The sequence below is a fragment of the Megalobrama amblycephala genome, linkage group LG18, assembly GCF_018812025.1.
Source record: "Megalobrama amblycephala isolate DHTTF-2021 linkage group LG18, ASM1881202v1, whole genome shotgun sequence".
NCBI lineage: Eukaryota > Metazoa > Chordata > Actinopteri > Cypriniformes > Xenocyprididae > Megalobrama > Megalobrama amblycephala.
Window position 1 is genome coordinate 22,206,938 of NC_063061.1, and position 23,752 is coordinate 22,230,689.

The 23,752-nt window shown below is 39.1% G+C and overlaps 1 long non-coding RNA gene across 2 annotated transcripts in view; it reads left to right on the forward strand.

Annotated features, from left to right (window-relative positions):
- The first annotated feature begins 367 nt into the window (after positions 1-367).
- The window catches only part of LOC125253297, a 32,471-nt gene continuing 9,086 nt past the window's right edge, over positions 368-23,752 (forward strand). Inside the window, exons 1-3 of one of the 2 annotated variants that reach the window (XR_007181404.1) lie at positions 368-630; positions 3,893-4,006; positions 5,581-5,685. This is a non-coding gene — a long non-coding RNA (uncharacterized LOC125253297). Of the gene's footprint in view, positions 631-3,566; positions 3,623-3,892; positions 4,007-5,580; positions 5,686-23,752 lie in introns of those variants that run through there. The other variant, XR_007181405.1, reaches the window with a different exon arrangement.

A 23,752-nucleotide genomic window follows, 5' to 3' on the forward strand; every position in this document is an offset into this window, starting at 1 on the left:
TCGTGAAGCTTCGTGAAGTGTTTTGAAATCGCTCATCACTAGATATTATTGATTATAGTTGTTATTTTGTTTTCTTGGCTCACAAGAATTCTCTTTGCTTCATAATATTAAGGATTTCATCAAAAATATCTTATTTGTGTGTCTTACAAGTGTGGAACGACATAAGGGTGAGTAATAAATGACAGAATTTTCATTTTTGGGTGAACTAACCCTTTAATGTAATTTCTGTATAAACAATCCCTTTAAGTTTCAAATAATATTTAGGATTATAGTATTTTAACATTTTTTCCTCTCCTACCTGAAGACATTTGAAATATAGTCATTATTATTTTTTTTGCCAAAAACGCTGATAAAACAGTTTGGTAAACTGTTAAAAAATTCATTTCATCATTGCACAATTTTTCATGACCAATGAAATATTTCTTAAAAGTAAGCAGATAATCAACAGCAACATTGATCCACAAAGAGGTTCTTCACATGATCGACAACTAGAGGGCACTGTTGCTCTTGATTATCAACTATCAATCAACAGGTGCAGTCGAAACGCTATTGATTCTCCTGAGCGTAACGGCTCAAGCATATCTGCAGATTAGCATCCATGTTCATTTGAGGTCAGACGATAGATTACAAGTAAGTTTTTGCCCTTCCTCGCGAAAAACATATAGTTCTGTAAGATTCAGTAGTTGTCCTGGTCGAAAAAAAAACCTCCAGCTTGAATCAATCTAACGTTACACAAGCTTGCTGGTTTTTATCCTCGTCTGGTTTTAAAGTGGTTTAAGTACATTACAGCAGGCCAGGCTGAAAAACTAGCTAATGACACTGCTAATCCAGTTTTGGCTTGGTTTAATGTTTTCCTACCAGATTAGCCTATTAGCTATTATTGTTTGTTTAAATTATTTACCTAAACGCAGTAATTTTCATCTACTAAGCCAGATGTCCAAATAACATATATTTGTAAAGTCTGTGAACCAAATGGAGTTCATACAGCTTATATTTGATGTAGATCATGACCTAAACATATGTATGGCACATATGGTGCAACTATTCCCTCTCTGCGCGTCTTGTTTAAATTCAGTGGCAGAGCGAAACACGACGAGAGCTACTACAACTGAGAAAGTAAGATTAGTTTATCAAACGTGTGCATATGTAGGACTATTTCATGACTGAGTCAAAAAAAAAAAAATCTTATGTTTAATTTAGCAGTACTCTGAGGGGTCAGGGAAACTGATGCAGAATAATTGGACGCAGAGGGAATCCATACCAATTTGTGATTTCAGAATCTACTTGAGAAATTAGATGTCAGTGCAAATATGAAATTGCTCCTCAATGTTTTCAAAGATTGTATGAAATTTTAAGTATAAATCTTAAGTATTCACAGCAAAGGGATTTTTCTCTTCTCTCTTTGCCAACTTGAAATGCAACCCAGTGAAATTGTCAGGACACAGGAGGAGGCAAGCCGTGGAGTTAAAGCAGTGCCATGCAGTCATGATTGGGCTATAAAGAGTCTTATTTTTATTTCATTATTTCTCCGTTTTCTCTTGAAAGTGCTGTAGATTCCTGGTATCAAGGGCTCATCTTTATTTTTTTATGCATTTGAAAATTATAATTAAAGGATAACTGTATCCAACTGTGAAAATGTGTGAAATACTTTCAGTATTGTAGCCTAGTATCTAGGTCTTGGGTATAATTAGAAGCCCAGTTAAGGCAAAACTAATTACAAGTAACACGAATAATTATTATTTTTGCATTTCCCCCCTTATCTTTCCAGGAATTGATGCGTCTCAGTGTGATTAAAAAATCATAAAATATTATTTTAATGCTGTATCATGCTCATTTTTCGGCATCCTAAAATTCCGGTTATATTTAAATGTTTTTGTTTATTCCACATGGACACATGCTGAAGCAGAAATGCAAAACAAGATCATTTTTGTAAGCATATTTCATACTGACACTCCTAAAAACGACTTCATTTGTCCTCATTAATAGCTTAAAAGTCCATGAATAAATAATCGTTAAAGAGGATACTTTTTGCTTTATGTTGTTTAGCTAAATGCAAAGTGCACAGAAAAAGAATGAATATGAGCGTTTATACTTGAGCCCACCCCTGCAATCAGATTTAGACAGCTGACACACACACACACCTCTAAATCCGGTTTCACGGGAGGGGGGAAAAGCTTGCGTAGTTAGACCTTTGAGATGAGAGTAAATTCAATTAACTGAGGGTGGTTTGTGCTTTCCTCACTTCTGAATCTGTTAGCCAAGTAGACTCAAAACTTAAAAAGGGGAGAAGAAAGGAAAAGAGAGCAAAAGGGGAAAGAGAGAGAGAGAACAAGGGATGCGCGCGCCAATCCCAGTGGTTTAATTATTTTAATTATCATCCTCTTTCGGCTTTTCTAAAAAAGGGGCCATTAAAGCATGCCCATTTGGGTTAATCTGATTAAAAAAAGCAAGATGGAGGGAGAGATAAAAGGCTGCGGATGTCAGAACTAATCAGGGGAGTTAAAACGGCTATTTATGATCTGGGACGGGTGTGAAAAATCCTTTCAAAATACCTTTCTCCTGTTTCAGATACACCAGCAATTCTACTTTTTTTGCAGCCACTGTCCACACACCATTTTTGTTGTTAAATATGGACAGAATTTTAGCTAACTTTTTATATTTTAAAGTATGTCGTACAATATGTAGGCCTATACTATACATAGGCCGCCTATGTAAATTTGACGTTGTTAGGCGAATTTTCGCTGGCGAAATCCTTTAAATTCCAAGATTTCCTCGAGCGGACCAACACAAATCTGCTTGAATTTTTTGTGCGTCACACATCACTACACTATTGACAATGGGAGTTTGTTTTTCTTCTCTCCTTACCCATGAAATTTCGCTAATGTGACTGCACTTGGCCTACTCAATTCTGATTGGTCAATCACGGCATTCAGCTTTGCAATGGCGGCAACCAGAGCTAGTGAAAATTAATTCAGAGGACTTCAGTATTAATATCACTGTAATAATGTAGCAGTGTTTATTTTGTTGCTAGGCTGACACTGATTATTTTTATTCCTTAGCAGAAGCTTAAAGGGTTAGTTCACCCAAAAATGAAAATAATGTCATTAATTACTCACCCTCATGTCGTTCCACACCAGTAAGACCTTCGTTCGTCTTCGGAATGCAAATTAAGATATTTTTGATGAAATCTGATGGCCGATTTCAAAACACTGCTTCATTAAGCTTCGGATCGTTATGAATCTTTTGAGTTGAATCAGCTATTCGGAGCGCCAGAGTCACGTGATTTCAGCAGTTTGGCGGTTTGACACGTGATCCGAATCATGATTCGACACAAAAGATTCATAACGCTCCGAAGCTTAATGAAGCAGTGTTTTGAAATCAGCCATCAATATGTCATTTTGTTTTTTTGGCGCACCAAAAATATTCTCGTTGCTTTATAATATTAATATTGAACCACTGTACTCACATGAACTGATTTAAATATGTTTTTAGTACATTAATGGATCTTGAGAGTGGAAATGTCATTGCTGGCGATGCAGGCCTCACGGAGCCATCGGATTTCAACAAAAATATCTTAATTTGTGTTCCGAAGATGAACTTACGGGTGTGGAACGACATGAGGGTGAGTAATTAATAACATTATTTTCATTTTTGGGTGAACTAACCCTTTAAAGGTATATCCAGATAAGATTAGCCTATAAATTGGGATGACCAGACGTCCCCGTTTTCCAGGGACAGTCCCAGTTTTTGGTGTTCTGTCCCCGGAAATGTCCCTATTTTACAGGTTGTTCAAATTCAAAACAACCGCAAATACATTGCAAAAAAGCCTGATCAATATACAGCAGCGTGTTGGTTATCGGCGTAATCGTGTAGTGATTATGTTCACCAACAGGGGGAGCTGTGCAGCTACACTGTTGCACGTGGTCGCGCGCGTGCTGCTACTTCACGATGAACGTAACCTGGACCAGAGCAAATTATAAAAGGAAACATCATTAACGGCTTCAAGGTATTAACATACTAACTATTTTTGTTAAATTAAAGTATACTTATTGTATGTGTTTTATAACAGGACCTCAACAGGGTGTGGGATTGTTTTGCACAATTTTAAAACGTCCCCAAAAGTTCCGCAGTCACAACGCAGAATTTACACACACATCTTAAATATATCTATATCACATTGTGAAGGTACACTCAAATATGAATAAATAAATAGTAATACACTTACAACTTACTTTGTGCTTAAAATGTCTAAAATGCAAAATAATTATGTATAGGGCCTACAGTATAAACACCTTGTGAAAATTTAATAATAAATGTTAAAAAAATATTTGTTAAATGCCGTTTTATTTATCTGAACTTTTTATATTTGTTTCATTTTTGTAATGTGCTTTTGTTATAACATAATAGGCATATTGTTTTGAACTGCTTTTACAGTGGTTACTATTAATAGTGTCATAGTATTTTGGTGAATTGTATTAAAACCAGAACAAAAATCGTAATAATCAAACTAAATCATAATAATTATTACTGTAGTAATATTTATTTATTTTTTTTAAATCACATTCAAAAATGTATTGTTCCCGTTTTTTAATTAATAGGTAATAACGAATGAGGTTTCGGTGATATTTTGACCACTCAAACAGGAAATGTCGTCGGTTTCCGTTTCCATTTCAGAAATCTGGTCACCTTACTATAAAATAACTCAATTATTTATTGTCCACATGTTTATTTATTTGATGAGTAGCTGTGTAATAAGCATTATCCATTACATATAGTGACATTTTTGCAGTATATACGTCACGGCTTGATGTGACTTGGAACTGCCAGCCCATCTTAATTGAACCATTCAATTTGCTGTTAAAGCATCGCTGTGACGGACACTTTATGTCTTTTCATTGAAAGTTACAGAGAACCTGACACACCATACTCAAGTGCAGAAGGCTGGCTAAAACCTGCACAGGTGTTAACTTGAACCACAGCATGAAACGGAGCAGAGAAAGATCCACTTTCTGAATAAATCAAGTAGAAGCAATATCCAGCATGTGTAGAGAGATGGACGGGAGCCCATGTAATATTAAAAGCGCCGTGTCTGGCAACGCAAGTGGTGCCACTCCTTTCATTGCTCCTGCTCCCTCCACTACCCGGCCACTGGCTCTTCTCTCAAGGTGACACTTCAAAGCACCAACGCAGACGTGGAAGGCCTGGCTGCCAGCATGGAGCCAGCACAACCCTCCTCCACCCCCTTCCTCAAACGCGCATGCTACCCCCGCTGGGCCAGGTCAACGCCAAGAATCCACACCGCTTGCCACTCGGGAACCCTTGTCAAAATCTGCTTCGTATCCTTAATTAATAACACTCCTTTCCTATTGCAAACACAAGGGGGGAGAGAGTGCCCGTCTGGAGTCCACTGGCACTGTTCCTTACTGGTGTCTCCATTCCGACAAAGAGACTTGCTGGAAATGAAGGAGGTGTTATCTGTGATTCCGATATCTGTTGGAATTTTGAGAATGAGTTTTATTGCATTTGTGGCCCTGTAATGTCAGTGTTTTTCTCACCTTTATTGTCTTTGTTTCTACCCAGGATTCTCCTCATCAAGACTCAACCAGAGGAACATGCGTTTGTGAAAGTTCAAGTGGGTACTTTCAATTTCGGCTCCCCAAGAGCTGAAAAATGCAGCAAACAGAGGTAGGAAGGCATCAAGACACGTCCGAATCCAATGTTCTCATTCAACTGCAACATGCCTTTGCTGTCTATTATATCCCAGAATCATGTGCGTAGGGTTTGGTGGTCGGTGGATAGAATGAAAATGTAGACTCCAAAGTTTTGAGTGTAACTTATGGATTTGGTCTGCTGAGAAGTCTTAAAAACATGTTCAATGTCAGTGTATTTCAATTTTAGGTGATCTTACATACTTGTTAAACTTCTATGATAATTAAATTCCATCAAGTTTCAACTCCCGAAAATGAACTGTATAATAACACAAAAGACGATATTTTGAAGAATATAGGTAACCAAACAGTTAATAGACCCCACTGACTCACAGAGTATGGAGAAAAAAAAATACTATAAAATACTATGGAAGTCAATGGGGTCCTTCAACTGTTTGGTTACTGACATTCTTCAAAATATCTTATTTTGTGTTCAGTAGAAGAAAGAAATTAATACAGGTTTGGAACAACTTGAGGATGAATAAATGATGACAGAATTTTCATTCAATGTCCTTTTAATGTAAAGCCTATAGTTAACAATATCTGATAACAATATAGCATTCACACCAACACATGGTAACATTCTGTTTATTATACAGTAAGTGCGTATTGCAGCTACGTCATCTATCACTTTAAATGATTGAGCTCTTTAAAGCAGACTGGATTCTAATTGGCTGTTAATGTTTTTTTTTTTTATTCATCAGTTGAAAGTGATTCCACAATATTGTTCCTCTGTGTCACTATCGTTATAGTTGCGGTGTGGAGTTTCCTGTCATAGAATTGGAATGAATATTATTATCATTTATCATCTTGAAGAATGTTTCTGTTAAGACGTCTATGGAGTCTACAACAACAATGGATTCCACTGATTTATATTGTATGGAAAAAAATAAAACTATGTATTATATATAAGCCATGCAGGTTTGGAGCAACATGAAGGGAAGAATAAATTATGGCACAATTTTAATTTTGGATGAACTATCCATTTAAAAGAAACACATTTTAGTTTTTAATGTGAGTGAAGGAGTACTTGAGCCTTACTAATGGGGCTGTAGGGGGTACGCAAGGCAAAAACTCTGGGAAACAATGATCTAAAGGGTAAGAGCAGTTCGCAAACGATGAGATTGTGCTATGTTTGGATTCTTAGTTTGATCACAATCACCCACCACACACACTCACTCGGACACACAGCGGCATCAGCTGGGTCCAACCATAATCACCTCTCAAATCTGAAGGGAGAGTTTTACGAACACTGCCGTGATCGATATTTGCCAATCCATCCTCCACTATCAGCCCAAATAAAAGGCACGGGCGTCAGCCGGGGCTGCCGAAGCAGGTCGTAGGGAGGTCCTCTGTGCCTGTTTGATGTTTGTGCAGCGCTCATCAGTGTGTTGAGGCTGGTTCACCTCTGCTGTTGTGGAATCAGCGGGTCATCGCTGTCTCAACCCCGCACGGTGCACTGCTGATTGCCTAGCAGTTGCTGCGAGATTGCTTTTCCACGGTTAGGGGATGCACGTCCTGGCAGTAAGCTGGGCTCTGTTTTAATAGGGCCTCAACTCCAAATTCAAAGGTCGCTGTACTCCTTGCTGCTCGCACAGGATTGTTTATGGACTTAGTTCACTGCAGTTTTCTGCCCATTACCTGTGCAATGTGTAGCATGTGCTTATTTAGCCTCATGGAAGATGTGTTTCTCTGTTGTCTCATTTGACAGTCTCATGATGAAGTTTTAATATTGAACCACAAATTTATAGTAAAATACTATGCATATTTTGTTATATTTAATGATCTTAATGTTCAGTGTAAATTAAGTAGTTTCAAGAGCACCTGTGGGGATAATTCTGATTACCACAGACAATATTTTTGATGTTTTAAAAAAGCATACTTCGTAGTAACAGTAAGGCACTTACAATGAAAGTAAACCATGCCGGTGTTTCAAAGGATTTAAAAGTATGAATTGCATATTTTTGTTTTCAGGAATTATTATTGAAAAAAAAAAATTGGTTATTTGGGCTGTAATTTTTTCTAAATCATCCTTTTTGAGATCAGAATAGTTGTTTGAGCTTCTGTATATTGTTTGCTAATGTAATTTCTGAGTTATTTTAACAAACTAAGAAATAGGTTGAAATTATTTTCTGCTACAAATGATTTCAGTAAAGCTTAACATTTATTATTGTACCTGGATAATTGAATTTTCACCTCTCTTTGGATGATGGTCTTAGTTTATGTAGGCTTAGTGATTATTAAAGGGTTAGTTCACCCCAAAATGAAATTTCTGTCATTAAGTACTCGCCCTCATGTCGTCCCAGACCCGTAAGCACTTTGTTCATTTTCGGAACGCGAATTTTAGATATTTTTTGATGAAATCCAAGGGTTTCTGAACCACACATAGGCAGCAACGTCATTCCACAAGGTCCAGAAAGGTATTAAGACATTGTTAAAGGGTTAGTTCACCCAAAAATGAAAATTATGTCATTAATGACTCACCCTCATGTCGTTCCAAACCCGTAAGACCTCCGTTCATCTTCGGAACACAGTTTAAGATATTTTAGATTTAGTCCGAGAGCTTTCTGTCCCTCCATTGAAAATGTATGTACGGTATACTGTCCATGTCCAGAAAGGTAATAAAAACATCATCAAAGTAGTCCATGTGACATCAGTGGGTTAGTTAGAATTTTTTGAAGCATTGAAAATACGTTTTGGTCCAAAAATAACAAAAACTACGACGGTAATGCACCAATAAGCTGGATGCCAACCGCCATAAAACAGGAAAGAAGAAGAAGAAGAAGCGGAGTCGTGAACGCGGATTGACAACAGACCCGGAAGAGAAGACAATGCTGAATAAAGTCGTAGTTTTTGTTATTTTTGGACCAAAATGTATTTTCAATGCTGCAAAATGTCGCGGATATCCTAATCGCCAAAAACAACCGCGGCAACGTAAAAGTGCATTACCAACGGCGACAGATGAAAGGATTCAATGGAATCAATTCAGTGGAATCAATTCAATGGAAAGGATTCCGGAAGAGAAGACAATGCTGAATAAAGTCATAGTTTTTGTTATTTTTGGACCAAAATGTATTTTCGATGCTTCAACAAATTCTAACTGACCCTCTGATGTCACATGGACTACTTTGATGATGTTTTTATTACCTTTCTGGACATGGGCAGTATACCGTACATACATTTTCAATGGAGGGACAGAAAGCTCTCGAACTAAATCTAAAATATCTTAAACTGTGTTTCCGAAGATGAACGGAGGTCTTACGGGTTTGGAACGACATGAGGGTGAGTCATTAATGACATAATTTTCATTTTTGGGTGAACTAACACTTTAAAATATTCAGTGCTGACTACAGCATGATGCATGAGTGTGATGCTGACGCAAGAGCCGGCCAACGATGAGTCAGCGTTCGGACATAAACACATAAGCCTGCACTGCGTTCACTACGTCAACTGCGTATGACAACAGTTCAAATTGTTAAATAAAGTTGTTATTTTTGTTTTGTTTTTGCGCACAAAAAGTATTCTCGTTGCTTCATAACACTAAAGTTGAACCACTGTAGTCACATGGACTATTTTAATGATGTCTTAGGACCTCAAAAGGTGCAATGATGACGCCGCCCTCTGTGTGGTTCAGAAACCCTTGATTTCATCAAAAATATCTTAATTTGTTTTCCAAAGATGAACGTCTTACGGGTTTGGGATGACATGAGGGTGAGTACGTAATGACAGAAATGTCATTTTTTGGGTGAACTAACCCTTTAAGATAACTTAATTCATTAGAAGGTGTATCAGAGTCAGTGGCTTATGGGTTTTTGAGGGCAGAAAATATTTAGCAGAGCTAATGCGCAGTGGAAACATTAGTGCCCTACTTCCATCAGCTGCCAATGAGGCCAATCCTCTACAGTCCCTGATGAGCTTTTGCTTTTGTTAAACTGAATGCTGTTTTTTTCCAGCGCAGACTAATATATGAGGTCATAGACTCTCGTGTCTGTATTTAAAGGGTGTAGTGCACGGCTACCACTGAAACAGAAAATGGTGCTCTCTGATCTATTTCATTCTCAAGACAAATGAAGCTAGTCCATGGAAATGTATTGTATATAGTCACTTATGTTTTTAGGACTTGCCTTTTTGCATTACATATTTTCACACTTTGTTAGGATTTCAGAAGGTGGATAAAAAGTGTCAGTAAAACAGCCCCTACCTGTTTAAAGGTAGGGTTGGCAATTTTCAGAGAGGCTAGCAATAGCGAGCTAGCTTTGAAAGCATAAGATCCCACCCTCCCTTCATAGTGTCTCCAAAGCCACGCCTCCTCCAAAACACATGAACACATACAGCAGGGAGCAAAAAAGCATCATGAGATGGTGTTAAACTACCTCATTTGGAGTTGATTTATTCAGAGGCCCAGACTGAGCAAAGACATGCAATTTGGTGCAGTTGCTTCTAATGAAGATGATAATTAAATGCTGAGTTTTATGATGAAAGCTTTGAAATTTTTATTATGGGGGCAAAACATATAATGCAGTGTAGTACAATGATGACTAAGAGATATACTAATGTAAGCCTGATGTATTATATTTGATACTCTACTTCTAAAAAAAAAAATGCGTATAATGAAGTAAACCTAAGCTGCTTCAGCTCAGTAGTGTTTCTAACAATATAACAGTTATTCAAATAAAAAGTTATAACAAAGTATGAACTATCAATTCAGTGAGAGAAGGCATGTAGAAGATTGCGTACAACAGGTTTTTCAGCAATGTTTTGATCATGTTGATAATTCAGATTTTTGTGTATCAAATATAAATGGCAGTTCTTGGCTAATCAGTGCAATGAGAACAGACGTTATGCCTTTTTGTCAAATGTCTAGCCATGCAAGACTAGACCTGCACAATCATAACTCAATTATTATTTCCTTACTTTTTGCACGAATACAGCATGTTAGATTTCTTGGCATTTTTAACAGACAAAGAGATCCCATCTTTGTGGAGACGGCTAGGACGTGAGGTGGGTTGATTGATTCACGGCCCGCAGTTGATCAGAGGGAAGCCATAGATTTATTAGTAGGCTTGACGACAAAGGGAGGAAGAGAGTCTGCATATGTTAATCCGCTGACTGAACGATGATCAAAGCTGAAACATGCTGGGCCCCACTAAACGCCCCAGGGCAAACCAGGCTCTCCAGCAGTCTACTCAAAAGTGCAGGAGAGGAGTAAACAGATTAGAAAAATCAATACGCCATGTTTGGGCCTTGGCTAGATGTTGTGGCTCATGGGGAGCTTGCCTTTAAATGCATAGTGTAAAAATGAAATCAGGAAAGTAGAGTTTAAGCTCTGACAACCAGTCTAAGATTGTCAATAATTGCTAAAAAGTAGAGCACTGTTTGTTGACTTTGTGTTGGTAGGTATAGCAGATTTCAGTACAGTGGTATTTACAGTGTTGCTGAATTAGGTGTGTGTATACACCACTGTTCAAAAGTTTAGGGTCAATACAAGAAATTAATGCTTGTATTCAGCAAGGACACATTAAATTGATTAAAAGTGATAGTAAAGAGTGAAAAATACAATTTTACAGTGTTTTGCACCTTGCTACAATCTTAGATTCCCTGAGTGGAACAGGGACACTAAATCTGAGTCTAAAGACATTTATAATGTTAGAGATTAGAGAAAAATGTTTGTCACTGTTTGTAACGTTGATAATAAGAAATGTTTCTTGAGCACCTATTGTATCAAAAAGGACTTCCTTCAAAAACGGTAAAAAAAAAATTGGCTGCTGGGCATGATGGAAGCAGGTTGGACATCATCTGCTGAGTGTCTTCTTGTAGCTGCTGTACTCATGACTATGTAGTATAAAATCTTCAGCTCATCTCTAGTTTCATTCTTGGTGTGTGAAGCATCTCTTTGATAGCAACTGGTCCAGATTTCAAAGCACAAGTGAACGCTGTGTCTACTCGCACTGTCAGACCCTGAATCCATTATTATGTTGCTCACCACCAGTAGGCTATGTTTCAACCCAGTTGTGTGTGAACACCTGTATTCTCTGTGGCCCTCACTCTCCGGAGTTATGGCTCCCAGAGGATCAGCTGTCACTTTCAGCTTCTCCCTGCTCACCGCACTTAAACTCCCTGTTTGTCGCACTTGCTAGGACTCCTTAACGGTTCTCTTGTCTGAAACTATTCTTTCCATAAATATGTAATTAATTACTCTCAATTAAGGGTTCTCTGCAGATTATCAAGGGTGGTTAGTGTCTCTCTTAAGTGTCACTTTCTTTGCAAAAAAAAAGAGCAGCCACTGAATAATGAAAATGTTGATTTTCTTTTCTCTTTCATGAAAAATTCTGTCAATTGTTTTGAAAGGATACATGAAATGACCCACCACCACCACCCTTAGCTTGGCGTCTTTTAACTTCCTGCTTTTTAAGATGAGTGACTTGCAGTTATTATTTTTGTTTAATCTGCTAATAGATGTTTATCCCCTCAGGCTAATGTCTGAAAGTAGCTATCAGTTTTACTTATTTATTATGCACTTAATCTACATAAACGGCATGGAACTCCACCAGGATGTTCATGTGTGCTCTTTCTGTTCCGTTTCCAACTGTGGGTTTGAAGCAAAGAAGGTACGTATTTTAAGAAAGCGGTTTTGTAGGCACCTGTCATGAACTCAGCATCTCGTGATTGGCAGATAACAGGATGTGATGCGTTCCTGCAGAATGATTGGCACATCACTTCAGAACTACTGAGTGAAGACGATGTTTAATTAGAGGGCTATTAGTATGCTGTTGAATCACAGTGTGAAAGATATTTCTGAACACCCCCTCCACAGTTTCATGAGACTATACAGGATTGTTCCACTTTACCCTGTCATCATCTCTTTCTTAAAGAGAGAGTTCACCTAAAAATTATAATTCATCATTTACTCACCTTCATGTCGTTCTAAACCTGTAAAAATGTAACAGTGTTTATTTTCCCCAACTTGTTTTGGACCCCTATTGAAAAAAACTGTTGAAACATTCTTCAAAATATCTTTTTATAATTCTTTTGTGTTCTGCATAAGAAAAAAGTCATGCAGGTTTAGAAATGGGTCCAAAAGGGTAAGTAAATGAATACAGAATCTTTATTTTGAGTGAACTATTCCTTTAAATGACTAGTAAAGACTCAATTTTAAAAACCGTGAATCACTAACAAAAACAACAAACACATTTTAAAAAATATTTTATTTAGAGCTGTTTTTATGTCCCGGGAAATAAATATTCTGAAACACAACTGAAGTACAGCTTTACCATTAGAAGATTTATTAGTTTTCTTCTACAGTTCATCCATCTGTTTCTTATATTTGTCACGAGCTAACCCATCCCTAAACTCCTCTCTTCACAATCACCGTACTTCTAATCATGCTTACCTGTCACCATTTACCCCACCATTTCCCCACAAATAAGGGGCTTTCGCACCGGAGGAAACTTTTCATAGTTCCTAGAACTATTGAAGTACCCAGGAATGATTTTAGTTCTAGGAACTCCTTTTGGGGGAACTAAATTAGCTCCTACTTCAGAGTAGGGTCTAAACCAGCAATATAGGAACAATCATTGATGTAAGTGTATGTTGATTGGTCAAATGCATGTCAAAAACCGATACACGGCCTTTTTAAAAAGCTGTATAAACATATTTACTTCATGAACATGGAAAACAGTGATAACGGCATATACCTGTTGTCTGCAGGGTGTGTTCTTTTCTTCGCCTCGATGATATGTAATACTGAACGTTGTCATCATAGGAGATTTCGTCTCTTAAGCCGATTTCAGACTGCACGATTTTAGCCCCGATTTTGGCTGGCCGACAGGTTTTGAGAAATCGCCGACAAATGCCCGAAATCACAGGCAAATTGGTGCTCGTTCACGCGAGTGACAATCACGCAGTGTGAATGAGCAAAGACGCGATCTGAGAGAATCGGCGACGAATATCTGGACCTGTTGGCGATTCAAAATCCTGCTGTGTGAAAAGTGTTCTGACTGAAAACTACCGCCAATGAGGGAGCAAGATACAGAGCTGCGGGGAGTTCGGGGAGGAGTTATAGACCACAATATCAGCAAGCATGGCTTCGTTTCATATTCTTCTTTTCCTTTTCTTGTTTTCGCTGCGAATCAGCGCACAGGCAATTCATATTGCAAGCTTCTTGCGGGCTACCATTTTTAATAATAATCCCAGTCTCACGTGAAAACTCCGGTCTTGCACGTGTGATATCGCGTTGTTTCCTTGTCACATCTCGCTTGTGTTTGGAAACGTAGTTTGCGTTAGGGATGGGCGATATTATCGTTTGCGATAAATACCGTTGAAAATTCTCCTCATGATAAAAATTTGTCTCCTCTCGATAATTACGATAAGTCTAGTTGTTGACGTAGTTTCGTGCGAGACCGATTCACTGTTCACGCACGGAGTTAAAACAAGCACGACTAAAAAGATGTGAGGCTGAGGAGCAGTTTGTTGTTAAGCGAGGAGCTACCGCCACAATTTGGAACTGGTTTGGTTATAGAAAATCAGATGCGGAGCAAACTATAATAATCACTATAAACAAATGTTCAGTGAGTGAGCCGTATGTCATTCACGCCGTCATCACCCGGGTGTTGATAGCGCGCGAGTGCAGGTGAGACCTGAACATCTCACGCTGCTATCTGTGTTTAAACTAAACCCATTTAAACCTTGCCACTTTAAACATTCAACTGTAAGACGCAAAAGATAACTCGCGCGCACTGTGAGGAGATTTGTGTGTACTCATCCGAAGCGCGTACACGGAGAGCTGCGTCACAGCTATATTTTGTTAACTATCTGAAGACATAGTTGGGATTGTTACTTTTTGATACAATTAGGGCTCTTACGGTCGGCATGACAACCGCGCCACCGCGGTCGTGTGAAATATATATATATTTATATATATCAGAGTTCGCGTTAACGGTTTTTTTTTTTTTTAGCAATGACGGAAAAAAATATGAAGGCCGTCCGTCATTTTGACAGATTACTGAGGCTGATGTAGTATGTAGTTTGTAAATGTAATTCCCACCCTGTCCAGTAGGTGGCGAGTGCGCTCCAGTGTGGCAGCAAAGCGCGAGTTCAGTCTACAGAATAAAATGATTCACCACACAGGCAAGCACTCGGTTTAGGTATATTTTATAATAATAAAGTTGTGATACTTATACTTACATAAATCAGTTTCTAATCTAGTTCGTTTTGTTTTAAATGGTTCGTTTTGTTATTTTTCTTGCTGACTATCAAACGAATTCTGAGGTACAAGTTAACATAACGTTAATGTTAAGTGAAAATGCTTGCAACACTGACGATTTCGGTAAGCTACTTTCTTTCAACATATTTTCATGTATTTCGTTCTGCAAAGAGGAAAGGATGAAGCTGTTCAAGATGAAAGCGAGATCAAAATGAAAAGCCTATCAAGATGAAAGCCTATCAACTTATCCTGCAAGTTCATGAATAAAAATGAAAATGTGTACGAAATCAGAAGCTATCAAATGTCTTATCATTATAATATAAAAATTAAAATGACGGGTAATAATTGATTATGATAGATTTTTTACTGTCCGTCAAATTGATATATATACTGTATATATTATCGTCATTGGTATCGTTATCGCAATAAATACCTGAAATTATCGCGATAATTTTTTTAGGCCATATCGCCCATCCCTAGTTTGCGTGCCAGACAGAGTTGTCGGCGATTCTTCCTATTGTAAAGTCATGCAGTGTGAAACCCTCTGTCGCCGATCCATCGTGCAGTGTGAACACAGCAGCGACTGAATGCTGGCCAAGATAGTCATGCAGTGTGAAAAGAACAGTGACCCGACTACTTTGAAAATCGTGCAGTCTGAACTCTGCTTTAGCTCCACTTTTTGCTCTTTCAGTTGCTTAAATTAGGCATTTTTCATTCCATTTCCGTTATCACGAAACCCACGTCACACAACAAACACAGCTCCGACCATGGCATCTTCCATCCACTGGTTTTTAGTGTTTTTAAATGCCGCACTTAAAGGTGCCCTAGATTATGTTTTTAAAAGATGTAATATAAGTCTAAGGTGTCCCCTGAATGTGTCTGTGAAGTTTCAGCTCAAAATACCCCATAGATTTTTTTTATTAATTTTTTTAACTGCCTATTTTGGGGCATCATTATAAACGCGCCGATTTTATGCTGCGGCCCCTTTAAATCCCGTGCTCTCCGCCCACAGAGCTCACGCTTGCCTTAAACAGTGCCTTAACAAAGTTTACACAGCTAATATAACCCTCAAAATGGATCTTTACAAAGTGTTCGTCATGCATGCGGCATGCATGCGTCGGATTATGTGAGTATTGTATACTGTTATATTGTTTACTTCTGATTTTGAATGAGTTTGATAGTGCTCCGTGGCTAACGGGTAATGCTACACTGTTGGAGAGATTTATAAAGAATGAAGTTGTGTTTATGCATTATACAGATTGCAAGTGTTTAAAAATGAAAATAGCGACGGCTCTCTAGTTTCTGTGAATACAGTAAGAAACGATGGTAACTTTAACCACATTTAACAGTACATTAGCAACATGCTAACGAAACATTTAGAAAGACAATTTACAAATATCACTAAAAATATCATGTTATCATGGATCATGTCAGTTATTATTGCTCCATCTGCCATTTTTCGCTATTGTTCTTGCTTGCTTACCTAGTCTGTTGATTCAGCTGTGCACATCCAGACCTTAATACTGGCTGCCCTTGTCTAATGCCTTTTTATAATGTTGGAAACGTGGGCTGGCATATGCAAATATTGGGGGCGTACACCCCGACTGTTACGTAACAGTCGGTGTTATGTTGAGATTCGCCTGTTCTTCGGAGGTCTTTTAAACAAATGAGATTTATATAAAAAGGAGGAAACAATGGAGTTTGAGACTCACTGTATGTCATTTCCATGTACTAAACTCTTGTTATTTAACTATGCCAAGATAAATTCAATTTTTCATTCGAGGGCACCTTTAAAGACGCCGCTGTCGGCCCCTTCACAGTTCCTATTCCCGGTGCGAATGCGACCAGGAACATGGCCCGGGGGATAAATTAGTTCCCGGGGAACTGTCCTAGTGGCTAGTTCCTATAACTGAGTTCCTAGAACTATTCGATGCGAAAGCCCCTAGGGGCCATTTACACGACACCGTTTTCAGGTAAAAACGTAAAACTTTTTATGTGTTTTGGCCGTTAATTTACACAACAACATCATTTTAGAGGCCTGAAAACAAACTTTTGAAAACGTTTTTTAAAGTGCAAGTTTTTGAAAATGACACAAATGAAAATAAAATCTCCATGTAAACAACAAAAAACACGAATTTGTGAAAACGCTGATGTCATGCGCATGCATATTACATGTTCAGTTTATAGGCGTGTAGTGTTTCTTTACAAAGTGACATTGCCATCTACTGGCCTGGCATGCATAATACAGGGGTTTTAGTTGTTTTCGCGGATCCTTGTGAATGGGGGTCATTTTGACAACATTGTCGTCTATACACTAAAAAAACAGGAAAAACTTTTACATTTTTAGTACATTGTTGTATTGTAAACATACCCTCAGTTGTCTAGCCTCATCTTTAACAAGTAAAGGACTTACCTGTTGTTGCTGATTCTCCTCGGTCCACTTCATCTGCCCGTTATCCTCCTCTTCAGCTCTGCCAATCTGGAAAACAAAGACTGTTACTTAGCAGCTAGGTTCAATAACTCTCTCAACTATGTTGCTTTACGTTCCTGTTTGTTCTTTTCTGTGGCGATTTTCAATAAAGCTCTGTGTTGAACTCATCCTTCATGTCTGTCCCTAGTCCCGTGTGACAATATTAAATAACTCAGGAGTTTTTCTTGCATTACTCCGTGTTAAAGGGTAGAAATTGATGAGAAGTATCAACAGAAATGAGTAATTGCAGCTGATAAAAAATGAATGGGGGTTGCTGGGATTGCCATTAGTGTGGTGAAGTTATCCCTCATTACTGGTGTGTGATAAAAGTGCTATTGCATTTGTACGCCCATACCACTGGTACCCACAATGCTTTGATGTAGTGAAGGCCTGTTACCCTTCAGTGATGCTCCTGACTCCATTTATTTATTTATATGTTTCTGGATAAGAAGAAGCGCAGAGACATTTCAGCTGCCAAGCTCAACTTCAACATCAAGCAATAAGTTGGAAAGGACCATCACAGCTGAAAATAGCTAAAACCACGCTTATGCTCGGCGTTAGTATTCAAATCTCTTCTAAACATCCTGACTGAATAGTCAACAGCGTAATATGTTATCTGTTGCTTGGCTATTGAGGTTATAATAAGAATATTTTACCCACTACAAAGCCTCCGTGGTATCCTCTCTCCTTTTCCCGATGTTGCCTGTTCAGAGCTTGGCTTTTCTACCCCATCTATCTCTCTTCCTCTTTTCCCCTTCATGTCAGAACAAATGCTTATTTATACTGCCTGGGAAAACAGCTGTTTGGAGGCACCAGTCGACTGGGTGACAAAAACAGTCTGAATGTGTAATGAGAAGAACACGGCAGCTTGTCTCCACGCTCTGCGGGATGCCTCACTCTGCAAAACAAATAAAGGCAACAAAACGAACGGAAACGATGTTGGAAAGTGCTGTGGCAAAGTTTAATGTGCTCTCTAATTACATTTAGCCACAGTAGCAGATCGAGTACATGGACGCAGAGCAAAAGAGTTGAGGGTGAATCAGCGGTTGTTCGGTTGCCGCCACATTCGGCGTTGGAGGTCAGCGAAAGGTATTTGTTTCCAATCAAGGCCCACTGCAGCAGAAGATATCTGACAACAGCATGGGGAATCAGTTTAGTCGAGCGTACGCTGTGCTTGATTGTTCTATGCAGGCTTTGGCGTATCTGCTGGTAATTGGGAGTACAACTGGTCCACTGCAGTAATTAGTGCAAGCGCTGCCTGATTACACTGCGCGGATCACATTTGGATCACTCTGATTTCAGAGGATCTGTCAGTTATATTCCTCTTTGTAATGTCATCTTTGTGATATATATATGTATGTATATATATATATATATATATATATATATATATATATATATATATATAAAATCTTGCTACTTCAGTGACTGAAAGCACTATCGTAGCACTAGGTATTTAAAGTGTGGTCACATTAACAAAATTTCAGTGAAATTTTCAGCAAAATTCAAAGATTCCTATTGAAGTGACTGGATTTCGCCCACATAACAATTTTAGTCTAAGGTTATTAATGAAAGTCTTCATTAAGGTTATGTAGTTTTTGCTTGTTAGTTTTTGTTTATTTTTTGTCATTGTATTTTAAATTTTCTTTATTCCTGACATGTCATTAAAAACAAAAAAACAGTCAAATCAAATTTAGGCCTAGAAACAGAGTTTGTCAGGTGGCGATATAACCCTAACCGTAAAGCCATGTTGGCCAATCAGAAGCCTGGAAAAAAGGTCTACACAGCAACACTGCAACCAGAGTTTCTGAAAATCTTCACCCTGGCCAAAAAAAGTTCAGATTCAGTGACCGGATACTGCATTTGCATGTGGATGAACGACCAAATCGCATAGAAACGGCTGCAGTTTTGAAAATAGCCATGTTTGTGTGGACAGGCCATTGTTTCAAAGCAGCTTTACAGAAAGTCGTACTGTTATGTCAATAATGCCTTAGTGTTTTTCCATAGAGCAAGTTTTAGTGCTGGGAGGTATGATATAAAATGATGACAGAAGTGATCCTTATAAAAGGACCAGGCCTGGAGCTAATGTTAAGTGTTGTGACAGACAGCTTGATTCCCCCTTAAGAGGTCTATTTACTTTATTTAAGGGATCTTTAGTGGCGGGTCTATGCTTTCTGTGCCAGAGGGACTGTTGAAACAAAGGCTTGGAGCGTGTCTTCTCCCAGCCGGACCCACCCCGGTGTCCTAACCATCTCCTGCATGGCACGAGAAGCCCTTGGGGAGCACCCCGGGACGACACGACTTTAATAATAGAAAAAGCACATGGACCATGATTAGCTTATTAGGGCGAGGGTAACTAATTACCTAATTTTATTGTCAAAGGGGGCAGAAGGGGGCAGCGACAGGGAAGGATCTGGATCAGAGGGTCCCCATGCAGCAAAAATGGTCTCGCTGTCTCTCAACCTGTTGCAATGTGCCTCACGGCATCCCTCCCCCGTCCTGCTGTTCAGGTTCTTGTGACATCTGCTCCGAGACACTGCGTGTCCCCCCGTGAGACACGCCTCCCCTCCTCCCACCTCATGCAGATGTTGCGGTCCCCTGGTCTGGTGCAGGCCTGCAGAGCGCGCCAGGCCCGTTTGAAGTGTGATGAAACGGAATGGAGCGAGCCGCTCGGGGGCCTTGGGAGCTGGTTGAGGTGTGTGTGTGTGTTGGGGGGGTTTGTTGAAGGGCCAGTGAAACTGGCTCATTACAATATCACTCAGAACCTGAGCCGAGGGTTGAGTTGTTCCCCCTCTGCTGGTGCACGTCCCCACGGGACGGGATGGAGAGTTGTCTGGAGCCGGCTAAGAGTGTTGCTTTCTCTGTCTGTCTCTCCCAATTTTGCTCTGATTATTTGTCTTGTCTTTTGCCCCATTTTCTTCAGATTTATTTTACTGTGTCTTTCTTTCTGGGCTGTTTTTTTGCACAGTCCAAGCCTGCTTTGAGCACCCTGCTTTGCTGAGTAAGAGTTTGGAGTATTTTTTTGTCAAATAAGCTGATGTAGCTGTTAAAAGTAAATCATAAAACATATCAAAGAAGATAAGATTGCAAATATGAATTATTATAGAGAACAAGAAAGAAATTGTAAATGACGCTTGCCTCTGAAAACTAGCCATGTTAATTCTAGTGTCAAGGCAATTGCTGGTTTTCATTAATATATGGTCCTTAGATATGGCTTAGTATAACAGCACACCTCTCCTCATCAAGTCACGCAATTGGTGGTATCATTTTTTTGACTTTGTTGCGCAAACGATGCAAAAGTTGGAAAAAGTTTGTTCAAACCTCAAAGTATGCGCAATAGTAACATTGATAACCACTAAATAACAATTACCACTAAATGAACTGTATTTATTTGTTTTTCTACTACAGAAGGAACCAGTTGTAAAAAAGAAATTGTGCTGAATCAGCATTACAACATTATTCATTACCGAACACTGCAAAAGCACTTTATATTACTATACAAATTTGGTATTTATACTGTGACACATTTGCTCATTTGTATGCAACAGTAGATGCCAAAATATGACAATTTTTATGTGTGTTCTGCTTATGGTAAGCTTTAAGAATACAGCTATTTATTATTATTATTAAAATTATGTCATGCATTGGTGTCCAACCTACAGCACTAAGGTTTGCAGTATGAAATATGAGATGCCGCATTAGTGGGGAGGTTAGGTGAAGTGCTGGAGGAGAGGTAAACTGTTAAAGATCAAAGTGAAAAACAAAAGCAAATTTCAAACAAGCCTCTGGAGCTCAGCAACAAACTTTTCGGTCCTCTGATAATACTTAGATCTATAAATGTTTCTTTTATTTATTTATTTATTTACTTATTTATTTTTAAAATTATTCATTGCAATAATAATTTGGGCCTAACAAGCACTTGTGGGAGACGGCTTTCTTTCGCATCTTTCTTTCACCGCGCTATACTGCATGGAGCTGTGGGATTTAGGGAACTATTAGAGAGATTTTTTTATTTGTAGCTAATGAATGCTATGCATGCTATTTTTGTATGTTTGGTTGTGGTAACTAGAGATGGAATGTGGTGTCAGAGAATATACAGGCCAAGAAATTCAAGGTACTTTTGATTTATATATTATATATGTGATTTAGATGTGTTTATTTTATGGGATTAAACACACATCACATGGTAGCAACTCAATACATTTAACCATGTAAATATGGTCAAGATTATCTGCTGAAGTTCAAACTGAGCATTAGAATAGGGAAAAAAAGGTGATCTGAGGCCAGATTGGTTCGAGCTGATAGTAAGGACACAGTAACTCAACCACTCGTTACAACCGAGGTATGCGGAAGAGCATCTCTGAATGCATAACATGTCGACCCTTGAAGCAGATGGGCTACAGCAGCAGAAGACCACAAGATTGGAAAAATGTTGCCTGGTCTGATAAGTCTCGATTTCTGCTGCGACATTCAGATGCCAGAGTCAGAATTTGGTGTAAACAACATGAAAGCATGGATCGATCCTGACTTGTATCAACAGTTGAGGCTGCTGCTGGTGGTGTAATGGTGTGGAGGATATATTCTTGGTACACTTTGGGCCCATTAGTACCAGTTGAGCATTGTTTAAACACCACAGCCTACCTGAGTATTGTTGCTGACCATGTCCATCACTTTATGACCACAGCGTACCCATCTTCCAATGCCTTATTCCAGCAGAATAACGCATCAAGTCACAAAGCTCAAATCATCTCAAACATGACAATGAGTTCACTACACTCAAATGGCCTCCATAGTTACGAGATCTCAACCCAATAGAGCACCTTTGGGATGTTCAGCTGACAAATCTGCAGCAACTGTGTGATGCTATCATGACAATATGGACCAGAATTTCTGAGGAATGTGTCCAGCACATTGTTGAATCTATGCCACGAAAAATTAAGGCAGTTCTGAAGGCAAAAGGGATAGCAAGATCTAAATAAGTGTGTGTATATAGTTATAAACAATGACACTTCTTACTGAACGTTTTCCCGATAGTTATCCTAATGGAAAGTGCCCCTACTCTTGCAAAGTATGGTTACCTCCTTAGGTGAACACCACAAATATTGCAAACTATTAAATCATATAGAAGTTCAATCCGTTTCTAGTTCGATAATGTTGAATAGAGATTCCACTTGTTGAATGGTGATGTTTTATGAGTTTTACAGGCACACAGTGACCTCATGTCATCTGAGTAGTTGAGCATTGTCCCAGACATCTCTGCTGTCTGATAAGTTTGGTGGTGACTGGAGTCCACTCAAAACAATACGGTCAGACTGTTGTTTCAGCATTAACTTTCAAACGTTAAAAAGAATCGCGCATGAAGACAACTCTGTGAACGTGGGCTGATAATGACCTCCCTGCTGAATCCGGAGCAGCGTTCCCCAGATGTCCCGCTGAGCAGTGCTCAGAGACTTTGATGTTTGCAAGATGCATCTCTCCTTGTAAATATGTACGTTATTGAGAGATGGAACGATGTTGTTGTCGGTTTTATGAAGAGTCTTATACAGGCCTTATGCGTGCTGAATGTTTGAATATTGTGGAGTGAACAGATGGTATGTTTTTCCCATTTTTAGACTTGCCAGAGGCTGCCATCTCCAGCCAGGTCAAGTATAGGAAGTCTCAACTCATCTACTATGATTGCCCTTGGCTGGTAAGAGGAGAAGTGAAAACAAAGATGTCATTTTGAATCTACATTGACAGCCCGGCTGTCATCAAAAGCGTCAAATTTTCTATATGTAAACCATTGCAAAGTTTGGTAGCCTTTGCAAAATGCCATCGGTTGTCAACATAACGCATTTAACCGATAGTTATTTATAGACTATAGTCTGAAATGACTTTTACCTCTTCAAGGTTCAGAGCTTCAATGATTGTTTACCAGATCCATGCTGCATCTTTAAGAGTGTGAAGTTGCTATGTGAAGGTTAAGGCTTCTGGGAGCCCCTCCTCTCAACCCCAAGTGTTGACAGCCCACCTGAGTGCAGTGCATGGCCTGCCCAAGGCAAGACCACAGGCGACGTATCTCTCCTGTGGGCCTCCTTCAGGATCCTCCATACCTCACATAGCCCATTACAGCACCCCTGCACCCCTCTCTCCTTCCCACCGTCTGCTTGTAGAAGGGATAGAGAAGATTTATTTGGGGGTGTCCTCAGGCATCCAGGTTTTCAGATGCCACCCCGTGCCACCGCCACAACGGTAAATGACTATTTTTGGAGTGCAAATCTCAACTATGTGACTTTCCGCTCACTGCACTAATGCACCGTGACTGCTGGGCTTTCTAAGGGAGGTATGAGGGAGGAAGACGGGGAGGGAGGGAGGGTGTATCTTTAGTTAACT